General features: G+C 38.3%; 1 protein-coding gene across 3 annotated transcripts in view; it reads right to left on the bottom strand.

Annotated features, from left to right (window-relative positions):
* Positions 1 to 13,952, bottom strand: part of HIVEP2 (HIVEP zinc finger 2) — a 147,566-nt gene that overhangs the window by 83,133 nt on the left and 50,481 nt on the right. The window contains exon 1 of one of the 3 annotated variants that reach the window (XM_072141348.1): positions 10,618 to 11,003. The exons of the other annotated variants lie outside the window; for them this stretch is intronic. The gene's annotated coding sequence lies outside the window, so the exon portion shown is untranslated. Of the gene's footprint in view, positions 1 to 10,617; positions 11,004 to 13,952 lie in introns of those variants that run through there. 3 annotated transcript variants of the gene reach the window in all.

Consider the following 13,952-nt stretch of genomic DNA (forward strand, 5'->3'; position numbering starts at 1 on the left):
CATTTGTTTTCTACAGCCACTGGTGAAATATGTTGAATCTCTAGTTCTATAAGTATTTATCCAGGCACATAGTAAACAAAGACAGCCGATACAAGTAGTATCATAAATTGCCCTGCATACAGCGCTAAACATACTAGTACATTCAGTCCCAAATAAATACCTCTGTCTTGATCTATATTTCACTTCCACTGTGGGCAATTTCAGCAATACCCCTCAATCTATGGGGGTGGGGGTGGCGGACAATAACTAGTCAGTATTTTATTATATGTGTATGGTTCCTTGAGGATTTAGCAATGTTTTGTAATTTTACTTCCTGAGTTTGGAGCACATAAATTGCTGATGTAAAATGTTCTGAATCATTGCCATTACCTGAGAAAACCCCAGGAAGTGGTTGGAAATGAGGAACGAGATGAGACTTGCACAAGCATGAGATCCTATCACATCCACATTACACTCTTACTCACAGCTGCTGCTCACATGCTGACGTCCACAAAGTAGAGCAACAATGCAGATTTTGTGAAGGCTGGCAGAAACTAATCTTGTTTCAGACAGATCAGGGGAATCATTTGCATCCTAGTGAGTAAGTAACTTGGGACCTTGCCCAACAGATTATTCATTTACCACATTTTCATGATCTACCTACTAAACAGACCTGTTCTTTGTATGTCTATGGGAGGAGGGGGGCTACCTACGTTTCACAAGACTATCGACTTCTGAATACAAAGCACCAAATGTGTCAAAAACAACAGACTGGAGAAGCTGCAGCAGAGTCACATTTCTAAATACAAGAGGACAAAATGTATTTTAAGAATGACTTTGAGCTGATGTTATGTCTGTTACATAGTCATGTGCCCCGATGCCTCAGTGTGTGTCTAGAACATCACTTAGTATTGTATTCAGTACTACGTGTAATGTGCACTTCCAGTAATGCCTAGTTTAAAAATGACAATAACTTGGTCCTATACATATAATCTAATAGAAAATAGATAACTAAAACTGCTTTGGTTTGTAAATAAGGCAAGTAAAGGAAAAGGAGAAAAGTTCCTTCCCATATAGTATCCATTGTAAACAAGTTTAAAGGGAACCTATCACCACATTTTTCACAAATACAGCTAGTTACAGGTTCCCATAGAACCCTATTAACTAAATGCCACCCTTCTTTAAGCTAAAATTGTTTCCCTCACATCCCCATTAAATCAACATTGTATAATACCTGGCTTCATAAGGTGAGTGTCCAGCTCATTCAGCCACTCCCATTTACTCTTCTTCATGCCATATGCTGCCTACCATTCAGTTCATGTCATGTGACCAGGATGATCAGGGTAATCTAAGGTCCTTTACCCAATAACATTAACATGTACCTCATGTATGTATCTAATCATTTGAATTCACAGCAAGCCTTCATGGACTTCTACTTCTTCCCATCCACCATGGAGGCATGCTGTGAATTTATGTGATCAGATACATACATTAGGTACATGTTAATGTTAGTGGGTAAAGCAAATATTACTGTGTAAAGGGCCTTAGATGACACCACCCTGGCCACATGACATAAAGTGCTTTATTATATCACAGAGCTCTCTCAGTGTTCCAACAAGGCATGGTGAAAAAAAACATTTCACACAGCCTTTTCTTCATGCCCCAAATAAAAAGTAAAGAGAACTTTATTTGTCTGCAGTTTAATATGACACTCCCTAAGTACTAGTTCCATAAAGCAGCATACCCTAACAGTGAGACCTGTCAATCAGGAACAAGGAGAAAATTTAAAATTTAGTATGCAGGCCTCCATTAATATAATTGGACTTCCCTCAGGTGAGTTGCAGATAAGTTTACAAACTGATTTTTTTAACATTCCAGCTTATGGAAATGAATCATATACAAATAAGGGCAAGCTTTTTAATCATAATTTTTTATGAAATATTTCTTTTGTGTTAATTTGGGTTAATTTAAATATCAAGTTCCCTTTAGCGCTTTTGTCAGATGATCATATCTTTTACAAGGACAAAAATATGATAATTTCTTAGCAGGAAGAGAAGAAGGGTTTTAAAACACTATCAGACATTCCAACCCTGCAAGATAATTGATAAGTGAAAAAATAAAACTCATTAACAGCCTATATAATTAAGAATTGCTTGTCACAAGCAATTGATCTGCCCATGTAAAAGACAAACAATGTCCTGGTTTTCATCTACTTTGAAACTGTAAAATAAATCTGTCATTTGCCAATTCGGGAGTATGTTTCCTTATGACTACATTGAATAGTGTCTCTACTGTATTATAATATTATATATTCAGGACTTTCTCTCTTGGATAGAACTTGGATAACTGCAGAATCCAGAAGACCATCATATTCTTCAGAAAATAATATCACATTCAACAGTTAAAAATGAAGAATATTGATAATAAATCAACTGTAAATTGTATAGTTTATTATTATTATAGTCAGACAAGAAATACATTTCATCTCCGGTGTGACAAATTTTTGAAGAAAGCTTGTTTTAGGGCTTGTTACAATAATGCCAGTAGTTACATAAATGTAAAGATGAAACCATAGTGATGAAACTAATAAGACACCATATTATTCTTCGGTAAAAGAAAGAATAATCTATTTACATTACTCTGCAATTAGTGGGAACACAAACACCCGCATTCTCCACCAGTGAGCAATCTGTACTTTTAGGCACATGTGGAAGATATGCTTTTTGGGTCGCAGCCGGTTTGGAAAGAATGCAGAATTCTTGTAAGTAATACACCTCGGATTTTCCATTCCTGCTGTGCCCACATCCTTTTATCAGTTTTATATGAAACAAGGAAATTCCTAGAAATCTTTGCCATTAAAAGATGTCTTCTGGTCTAATTTAAAGAACTTTAAGTAGTTGGAAAAAATGCCTCACATCCTTTAGGGAATTGCAAGATGTACTATAACTTTTACAAACAAGTTGTGCTTTGAGAAGATTGTGCTGTAAAAGACATCTATTAATCATACATATATAACTGTATGTTTACAAATGGTTTTGATTTGTACTTGCCCTTACTGTCACTTATCCAGTATCCAAGGGCATCAAGGTTCATAGCTAGCAAAGAGCAGTAAATTCTTATAGCTATCTCTTACCCCTCCACAAAAGGGAGGATGCCTCTGTATAGATGTGATTGTAGTCTTGGATACAAGTCTGCTGCCACAAAGTGGCTCCAAAATACAACAGAGCAACATTTTATAAACCAAAATTGAGCATGTGAATTTTTTTCAGATTTATCACCTCTGGGTTTTATTGTATCCATAACTTTGTATTATTGATGCAATGTCCTTTAAAGGACATCTACCACCAAGATGAAGGATTGTAAACCAAGCACACTTACATGCTGGTGTGTGCCCCCTTTGGCAGGAGCTGCTCTTCTAGTAGCTTCTTATGCCTTTGTTTTTAAGAAAAAAAAGTTTAAAAAATTATGCAAATTAGACCGAAGGGCTCGAAGCTCAATTAGCATCTATGGAGCCCAGAGCCCCTCAGCCTCATTTACATCATTCTTAAAACCTTTTTTTGTAAAAAAAAAAAAAAAAAAACAACAAGGTCCTTAGAAGAAAAGCCAAACTTCACAGAAGGGCACACACCAGCATGTAACCATGCTTGGTTTACAATCCTTCATCCTGGTGGTAGATTTCCTTTAAAAGGGAACCTGTCACCACATCTTTTACAAATACAGCTACTGACAAATAAATCCCAAAATCCATAGGATCTCCAAAAGGCAAAGAAACTGACCAACTTAAAACAATGTTATTCAGATATTAACGGGAGAACCCCAATGAGAGATTCAAAGGGTGTGGTAAAAATTGGTTCTACAATTTTTAGTAGTGTGATATTACGGATCTGTACAACTTGGATCCATGATATGCCATGTGTAATGACACCTTAAAATTGACCATTGTATTTATTTTATTAATAAGTAAGACATCATAGACTGTATGCCAACTAATTTGTTACCATTTATTGAATATTAACATGAGCTGTTACTGTGCACATTCTGCACTTACCAGGGATGTTTGGTTTGAGAGTTATATAGAAATGTTGCATTAATTGCACATTTAGTGTAAAAGGTAAAACAAATGTGTTAAATTGTTTAGAAACACTTTACTGAACCTGTCATGCAAAATAACCCAACTAAAATAAAAACTTCATTAAAAACTATGCTTCAAAAGCATTGCCCTTTGCCCCTCCATGGCTGCAATATTACAAAACTCAGTTTGTAAACTTATATGCGACTCACCTGATGCAGTCATGCATATAAAAATTTACTTGCATTGCCCTGCCTCTTTGTTCCTGATTGACAGGTCTAAGTGCTATGATATTCTGTTGTATGTTGTTTGAAATGAGTTCTGTTACATCACTGAACACTTAAAGTTATGTGACCAGGATGGCATCATCTGAGGACCTGTTACATCTGCTACATCTACTTCATGTATGTATCTGATCACATGAAGTCACAGCAGCATCCATGGAGGATGAGGTAAGCAAAATTCCATTGAGGATGGGTAGGAGTAGAAGTTCATGGAGGCTGCTGGGATCAGATGTTGGGAGGCTAAAGGACCTGTGATAACGTTACCCTGGTCACTTGACATGCTGAGAAGAGGCATGGGACACGGGAGGATTACATGCGAGGGGTAGGGGAAGGACAAGCCTTCTCTGATGCCAGGTAATATAAGATAAATATTGATTTATATGAATGTAAGGAAAACTATTTTTAGCGAAAAGAAGGGTATCAATTAGTTAGTAGGACTCTATAGGGATCTTTTACTAGCTGTATTCATAAATTGCGGTGACACATTCTTTTTAAATCAAAGTTTAGTTATTCCCAATGTTAGGTTCCTTTCTGAGCCTCCATTGCAGATACTGTCATAAGAGTTTCAAATCATAGTTTCCAACAAGTAAGAGACCATCAGTGACACATGGCCACTGCATCATAACAGCTGCCTGTGCCATTGATCACATTATCTAGCACTTGCCATTGCCAAAGATCGCAAGGCCCAATATTTGCTTGTGCCAATGATCACAGGACCCCAAATTTTCATGTGTCAATGATTGTATGACCCAGCAGCTGCTTGTGCCAATGATTGCTGAACACTGCATTTGCATGTGCCATTGGTCACAGTACCTAGGACTTGCCTGTGTCAATGATTACAGGACCCAAAATTTTCATGTGTCAATGATTGTACTATATGACCCAGCAGCTGCTTGTGCCAATGATCCCAGAACACTGCATTTGCATGTGTCGATGATTACAGGACTTGCTTGTGAAAGTGACAGCAGGTGCCACCTCCAAAGCAGGAAGCCAGGAAGTCTGGAAAAGTTAGTTTTTTTTTTTATATCAAAACCCCAAGATTATCCTCATTTGCAGTTGGTAAAGTTGTATCACCATACAGCTAAAAACATATTCCATTCATTTACTAAACCATGATCTGCTACAAACTTTTTAATGTCAGGATCACTGCAGTTCCATGAAAACTATTATGTGATGCCCTTGTCAGTAAGGATTACACTCCACGTGCTGTCACGTGGTGCCACTCTTCTTTCTTTCTTAAAAGGGATTTCCAGGAATTCCATATTGATGACTTATCCAATATCAGTATGTTGGAGTCTCAGACCTAGATCCCTCCCCAAGCAGCTGGATGAAGCATTAGTGGTGCTCTGGTAAGCACTGATTCTATTTCACGGGCCTGAGACATCTCATTTATCAGTCTTATGGGCTGTTTGCAGACCAGTCCCTTTAAAGTGAATGGGGTCTAGCTGTAATACCAAACCAATACAATGTACAACACTAGGCTTAGTAAGCAGTGGAGAATAAACAGTGTTGTGATCTCTTTAAAGGAAACCTACCATGAGGAAACTACTATCAAAGCTAGATTTGATGGTAGATTCCTCCTGCCTGCCTCTGCCCTATCCTGTAGTTTAATAATCCTGGAAACTAACTTAACTTGTTAAAAACCTTATTTTAGAAATATGTAAATTAAATGCAGAGGCTACTGGGACATGAAGTAGCTTTAGCTCCCAATGCCTGGCCAGGCTAGTACACGCCCCATTAGTCTCTGCAGTTAATTTACATATTAGTAAAATAAAGTTTTTAGGGCAGGACAGACAGGAAGAAGTAGATCTGATGTTAGATTCATCATGGGAGGTTTCCTTTAAAACCTTTATATAACTTAATGTAAATACATATAGTTAAAGTATAGCCCCCCTGTATGTCAGTGGCACTAAATTTGGGTATATGTACCTGATACATAAACATAAAATTGGAATCCAGTGCTTGTAAAGCAGACATGTGGAGAACACTGATGTACCTTTTGGATCCTATTCCTAGGTACTGCTGAAAATACCAGGCAGAACCATTTCATAAAGTTGCATTAGTGTGTCACCATCAGAACCTACTACTACTAATATGCTATAGCTGGTTATTGTGGGCATGAAAGTCTATGGAGCAACAGTATCATAGTTTTTTGGCTGCCACTTTTTCAGGTTTCCTGAAGTTGGCCTACTTAATCATTGCAATGTAAGTTTTTCCCCTTTGTGATACATGTGATGTGTTGCCTGTTTTGTCTCACTTTTGTGACTTTTTGTCAAATAGTAGTTCCCAAAAGTAAGTCTGGGTCTAGCATTCTCTCTTTTGGGACTTATAAGGTGCAAGAATTTCAGAACAATTTCAGAGCCCAAAAGTCTCACAAGTTGCACAAACATCTGGGCTACAAAGATAAATAGGGCACACTACATTAAATCCTTGAGGCAGATAACTTTAGTATGCTGCTTGATTCTGCACCTAAAAAGTCACAAACTGCAAAAAGTTGCACAAAAAAGAAAAAAAGAATTCAAACGGAGTGATACATGTCCCCCTATGTTTAACTATGTAACATGTTGACTCTTGAATCATTTCCCCAAACTAATAAAATCCAGGCCAATAAACTGGCATAACCCCTTGTCTGTGTTTTATGCTGTGTAATATTTATAGTTCTGTATTTGTAGCTAATGCATGTTTCCTGTAGTAATAAAGTATCATGCCTTTTATTTATATATGCAACGATGTATGAAAGTAATACCTTTCATTATACACTTTCATCTAGGCAGTGTGCAGCTCACATGAATGAGGAGGAGCTGTAATACCAAGCACAGCCACCGTCCCACGTAGAGTGGAACCAGGTTAATTTCCCAATTCCCCACAGGTTATTAGATCTCTGCTATCTCTCATTCTACATAAAGCTTCTATATTTACTTCCATTGGATAGAAATCTGTCCATGGTCATGTGATGTCACACAAGTGCATAGCCGAGTGTAATCAGAACTGTGTGTTATAACAAGCGGTGCACCTGTGTGACCATGGACAGATTTCTATCCAATGGAAGTAAACATAGAATTTTCTATAGAATGAAAGGAAGCAGAGGTCTAGAAAACCAGGGGGAATCGATTCAGAAATTCTATTGGAAAATTGTACAACCTTTAATTATACAAACAGTAACATTTAGTTGCTGAAACTGGGCAACCCATTTAAGTTTCTGACTCTACCAAACAAAGTAGATTCCCTCTGCTTCTTACTTCAGATATTGAATTGGTGGATCTGCACATAAAGGCTGTCCACAGACATGATCAGGCAGACTAACTAACGTACTTGTGCCAAAAAACTGTCCTACCTGCAAATATATAACACATTTTACACAAGTAGTGTTATTGGGTTGGATTTTAAATCATACGATAGCAGCGGCAGTGAGCTAGCAAGATATAACACAGATGACTTTGGCTTGACTTTTTTTTACTAATCTAAATATGCAAATATTCTGGTTTAATGGGAACCAGCCACTTAAATTAACCCATCCCCATATGTCATAAAATTATGATAATCCTTTATCCCTAAGTGGTTCCTTTCCATGGCTGTAATGTTAAAAAATCTGTTTGAAAACTTCAAATGTCATGTGACCAGGGTCTTCTAGGTCCTTTACCCAGTAACATTAACATGTACCTCATGTATGTATCTGATCACATGAATTCACAGCATGCCACCATGGACTTCTAGTTCACCCTGTGGGGTAGATTTGCAAATGTTACAGGGTAAAAGACCTTATTTTATGGGGCTGTGAGGGAAACAATTTTCAGCTAAGGAAGGGTGGTATTTAGTTAATAGGGTTCTATGGGAACCTTTAATTGGTTTGATAATCTGCTTACTATGCCTATCTGCATTTTTATGCTGTAAAGAACAGACCCATGTGTCATTGGAGTGTGAGATCCACTCACATGCTACTGCTACATGCTACTCACTGTCGCCTGCCCAAGCTACAGGAAAATGACCTGCTCTTGTATCAATGGACAGCACACAGTTTAATTTTAGAAAGCTTCTATGTTTTGGACCCTTTTTCATCTCTTCCAAAAGTGATGGTTTAGCATTCTAGTTTATAAGTAAACCAAGAAGTAGCTGTTAAAAATCTGATAGTAACAGTTTATCAGTCAGCATCAGCCACAACCAATCACTGAACTAATATCATAGGAGAGCAAATTATGCAGATGAAAGGTGCACCATAATTGGTTACCATGGGCAACAAACCCACTTTTTTATTCTTGCTAATCCATGCAGGATTATAACTAATGGGGCTGCAGAGTTGGTAACCATTTTGTTGGGGTTGAAGTTGTGATATAAATAGAATGACCTTATACATATTATAAATTATGAAATTTCTGATCTGTTTCTGAACTAAAGATTTGGGCGAGTGGGCAACAACATTTATTGGTTCAAAGGCCATTGTGTCATACTGCTCAACTTTAAGGGATCAATAACAAGCACTCTTGATGCACTAACAACCACACTATTGAAAAAATGCCACTGCAGAGATAATAAATAACACTGTACAGAAATGAATCCCCCCTACTACAGTATAAAACTACTAATACTGGAGACCCCCAGTGCAAATACCATACCATACCCATACACCCCTCTTCTAGGAGTTTAGCACTTTATGTACATTTATCTCAGAACTGCTAGTGAGCAGGAAAACAGGACCATGGAGTCAGAGATGGTGACCATATTGGTGGGGCTGGAGTCAGAGTTAGGGAAATTGAGGGGTTTGAGATAAATTTGGAAGTTTGGCTCACCGACTCCACAGACATGATAACAGTAGTCTTCCCAGTGAAGGAGTTATCATTGGTACAATAGTAGCTATGCTGTGCCATAATTCTCACACCAAGCTTCCACAGATTATGAATACTATACATGTAAACTTTAAGACACACATTTACAATAATCCTTTATCTAAACTAACAATCAAGTTAATGAAGTACTAATATTATAATTAGAAGTATGTAAGAGCAATAAAGCTCAGGGTATGGATGCATTCATCGCCTTTAGGCGATGCAGCACATATTTTCTGAACGTTACACCTTAATTCCTGCCTTTCTCTTAATTTGCCAAGATTATTAGGCTATTAATCACACTGACAGTCTAAATGACCTGCTACATAGTTACTGGGAAGTCACATGTGTTAGTTCCATCATCTGCAATGATCGCACATGCTTTGCACCAGTAGTGTGATCCAGTTGAAGCTGAAATTATACAGCTGTAGTGGGGGTGATCCAGCGAGATTTACCAAGGGACTTCTCCTTCGGAACATCTAGAACTACAGGTATTACTACTGCGATAATCACAAACAATGCATTCTTGGTGTTATATAGAAGAGCTGCTACCTTTGTCTAACTATGAGAAGAAATCTAGAACATATAGGGTTCACATTAGTATATCATGTTAGAGTTTCTAAAAACACAGTAGGGAGCACAAAATGAATCCTGCCAATATATTTCCAAACTTCCTGGTGTTCTGCATATGTAAATATGTTTCTGAACCTTAAAACTAGAACATTGCTAGGCTATAGGTAAACATACTGCATTATCTTAGCTCAGAGAGCTATTACAAGACAGTACAGATCCTAAGAGATAGATGACAGATACAACCCTGCTATATCTCAATCCCAATCCACTGAACTTCTCTTCTCTTGCTATATACATGACGGTATGTTTACAAGTACAGAGAAAGCTAAATATAGCGACAGTGTTATACATGGGAGTTATATGCTATCTTATGTTGTTTATACATAATATAATGTTTATATATTATACTATTAACACAATAGGGGAACCACTCAGGGAAGGATTGGGTATCCATTTTTATGTAGCTCAATCAATCCTGCACCCTAGAATAGTTCCAGGCTGAATTATTATAGGTAGGTCCTTTTACTCGGAAATCTCTATGGGCCCCTCTGAATCATAGCACAAATGAAAATAGTCTTTTTTGGCACGGTGCCATGTGTAAGGCATTAGACAGGAGCACAGGCCTCGGTGGTACAGTGAAGGCTAGAACCACACTGTGCTACTAATTTCAGTAGGTTTATTATGTACACAACCAGTTCATGTATGAGGCATTAAGACTGTGCATCCCATATATATCAGGATATATGTATATATACACACACGTAGTTCACATACTGCCATATGGAATATACAAAGATTTCTTTTCAGCACAACATAAAGCTACGAGAACATTCTCAGCAGCACAGAATACAATGAAATGGTTAAGATCTAAGATGAAAGTACAGAGACTTACCCAAGGTCATAGAGAGAGGCAGCGAGTGTTCCAGCTATCCACTTCAGATACAGGAAATTTCAATATAATGCAGATTTTATATCCGTCACACAGCAGATAGGAAGGAATCAAAGCCTTTTAACATCTGAGTGGCACAATTTGAGCTTGCGGTCTATCTTACTATTCTCTCCCCGGTGTGTCCACACATCCACTGACAGAAAGCAATGAATCGCTTCTACCTGCATTTTCTCGCAATGCAATCTTGTGTCTCCAGCCATTCAATAAATGCAATAGACTTGAAATTCTTGTTATTCATTCCCATGAGAGAAAAAAAAAACCTAAACTGCAGCCGTGACTCCCATCAATCATAAGTCACTCACTGATACAGGGTGCAGGAGGAGACCTACTGATGTCAGCGAGTCACTAGAGAAAATACCCACTGATGACGCATATCCAGGCTTAAAAATAGCTACAGGGCCCCCACAGGGATTCTTCAACAGACACATTTAGATGTGCTTACTAGAGACACGCAGCTGTATGGTGGCAGTGCAGTGTTTGAGCTCAAACTCCAACAACAGCAGCGACATACGCTTTTCTGCAATGTATACACAGCTACAATATAGTAATAAACATTACATTTACACAAAAATAAATAACAGATTCATTCTCCAGAATCTACTCAATTACATGACTTTACACAAATAAAGGTTATTTCTTACAAAAGTCATTCTGAAACGCATAAAACATACAATAAAGCTAAGCAAAGCGCACAATAATCTATAATAGAGAAAATAAAGCAAATGAGCACTTCACAGACATAATATCAATACAAATCACAGTCAAATGCTTTTTATTGAGAAACACAGATGTCTTATCGGATTACAAGAAGGAATCAAATGAGGACACAGGGCACATAGTGCAGTTTCATGCCAAACACATCTTCTAGCGAATATCTGGAGGTTTGTTAATATACGTGCTAATGTATGTAGTGTATGTTCACCATAAGTAGATGTTATATAGGTGCATGCTTCAATTATAGGCTTAATAGGTTCCTTATACAAAGCAAAGCAAACCGTATCAATTACATGGTATCTGGACATAATGAAAAAACATTTTAGAGGGTGTTAAAAACTTGGGACTGAGCTCCAATGCCAAGCACTCCCTGCATCCTATGTATAGCAGAGTGTTAGACCAGAAGTGAAGAGACTGCAGAGTTCATGTGAGCATTGCAGTCTCCTGCCAGACTGTCTGAGACAATCCTGTTGATCATATTCGTTTTGCGTTTTCCATTTTTATTTCCCACCTTCCAATAGCCAGAACTTTACAAAGTAAAGGAAGTCTAGGCATAGGCCATCACTGCCGGAACATAGTGGGCATAGTGTGGATATACAATCTCCTTAGACCAGGGACAGAAGGGGCAGGTTGACAGCTGGTTACATGTAACTGTATCATCTGGGGATATAGAGGAAGGACAAAGAGATTCTCCATAGATTGTCATGAGGATTCATAATGATTGGATTCAGAGCCTCCAGCTCCGTGTTCAGCACCATGGACAACACAATGAACACATCAAATAGCTGTGCATCACAGGGAACATTATAACCTTTGAACCACAAGATATATTGCAAATCTGCTTGTGGCAATCGATTTTTGAGACAATTCTGGACTTTTCTGAAATTTTACCTTCCTATTGGAAAAACTTACCATTGATCCAATATGGAGGCTTTCAAGTGACCATGTTCACGACACAGCCTGAAAGATAGGCCCCTCACCCATTACCTGACGGGGTATTCAGATATGTTATTTCCCCTTTCCATTCTGTCCTCTGACCTTTGATTCATGCTGTGAACACACACATATATATGTCTCAAAATCAAGCATGATAAACCATATACACTTACTCATACATCCAGGCACTGTGACTGTGGTAATCTTCTTCCATTTGTTATCCTTGGCCTCCTTCCCTCTAAAATAAACTTGTATAATTATGCTAATGAGCCTGATGGGCTCTGGTAGGTGTTTCAAGAGCCCCTCAGTGCTGCAGATTGACAGGCTATTACATGAACAGAACATGTCTCACCCTCCCCTCTCTCTGCCTGTATAATGTAGAAGAATCAGGAAGTCCAGGGATGGGAAGACCTGTGAAAAACAGTAACAACCAGTGAAAAGACCTCACTGAAGGACTCTGGAAACAATCGCCAGAGCCCCTCAGGCTCCTTAGCATCATTTAAAAAGTTTATTTTAGAAGAAAGGAGGCAATAGATAACAAATAGAAGAAAATGACCACAGTCACAGTGCCTGGATCTATGAGTAAGTGGCACTCGGAGCACTCACTGTAGGCACCCAGACCATCACTCCTGCACAGAGTTTGCTAGGTCTCAAAACCTCCTCCTGCAGTCCCTGGCCACCCAGGATGTTCTGTGATCAGTGCTATTTTAAAGCTACACATCCTTAGATGCCTGGGAATATAGTAGGAGCAAGGAGGTGCAGACAAGGCTGCGTTATTATTGGAGCTCCTGCTCTGGGCCCCGCAATTCTTCCTGTTCAGGGGCCCCTGGAAGGAAGCTACAATGATAATCGGAATTTCGTTCAACTGTATTGGTTTTCTTAGGACACAGATACAATTAAAAGCTGCCATGCTGGCACTTTGCATTTAAATAAGTGGGTTTGGTTGTAATTTGGGCACTGAGTCTCTAAAAGGTTTGCCATCACTGCGGTATAGTATAAAAGAGTGTCTATCATAACTTTGCACTTCCTATCAGTTGGCTGACATTACATAAGAAAATATGCTAGATTTTAGAACATCTTAGTTCAGCACTCTATTATCATACTAGTGGCTTTAGCGTCTAAATAGAGATGAGTAGACCCATAGTTTAAGTTCAAGTTCAGCCGGGTGTCCCGGACATATTTCTGGTGGGCACACAGCCAGTCCGGCAAATTGAAGCCCTTTGCAACTAGCCATAGCCATGATTGGCCAAGGGCGTGTCCGCTCATCTCTAGTGGCTACCATTTTGCTTAGTGGTAAATAGAAATAGTATATAAAGTGTAAAGTGTATATAAAGTATATAAAATGCTTAGTCCATGGTCCTGGCCATATAACATGCTAAAACTACTCAAGGAAAAAGAAACCAAGAACCACCTTCATGAGCCATGTTGTCTTACTTCAATAACTTGCACGTTTTAAAACAAGTAAGAAGTAGTAATAAACACATACAAAGTCAACCCCTAAAAAATATACTTTAAAAATGCAAAATTGTTAAAGGGGAACCCACATCTCCTTATGGACCCACAGTTTAGTGTCCCTCTGTTTCCACAAAAAGAAAAAAATAACTTGATACTCAGTCCAGAGATCCCAG

This window comes from Engystomops pustulosus, chromosome 3 (genome assembly GCF_040894005.1).
Source record: "Engystomops pustulosus chromosome 3, aEngPut4.maternal, whole genome shotgun sequence".
In the NCBI taxonomy this organism is placed as follows: Eukaryota; Metazoa; Chordata; class Amphibia; order Anura; family Leptodactylidae; genus Engystomops; species Engystomops pustulosus.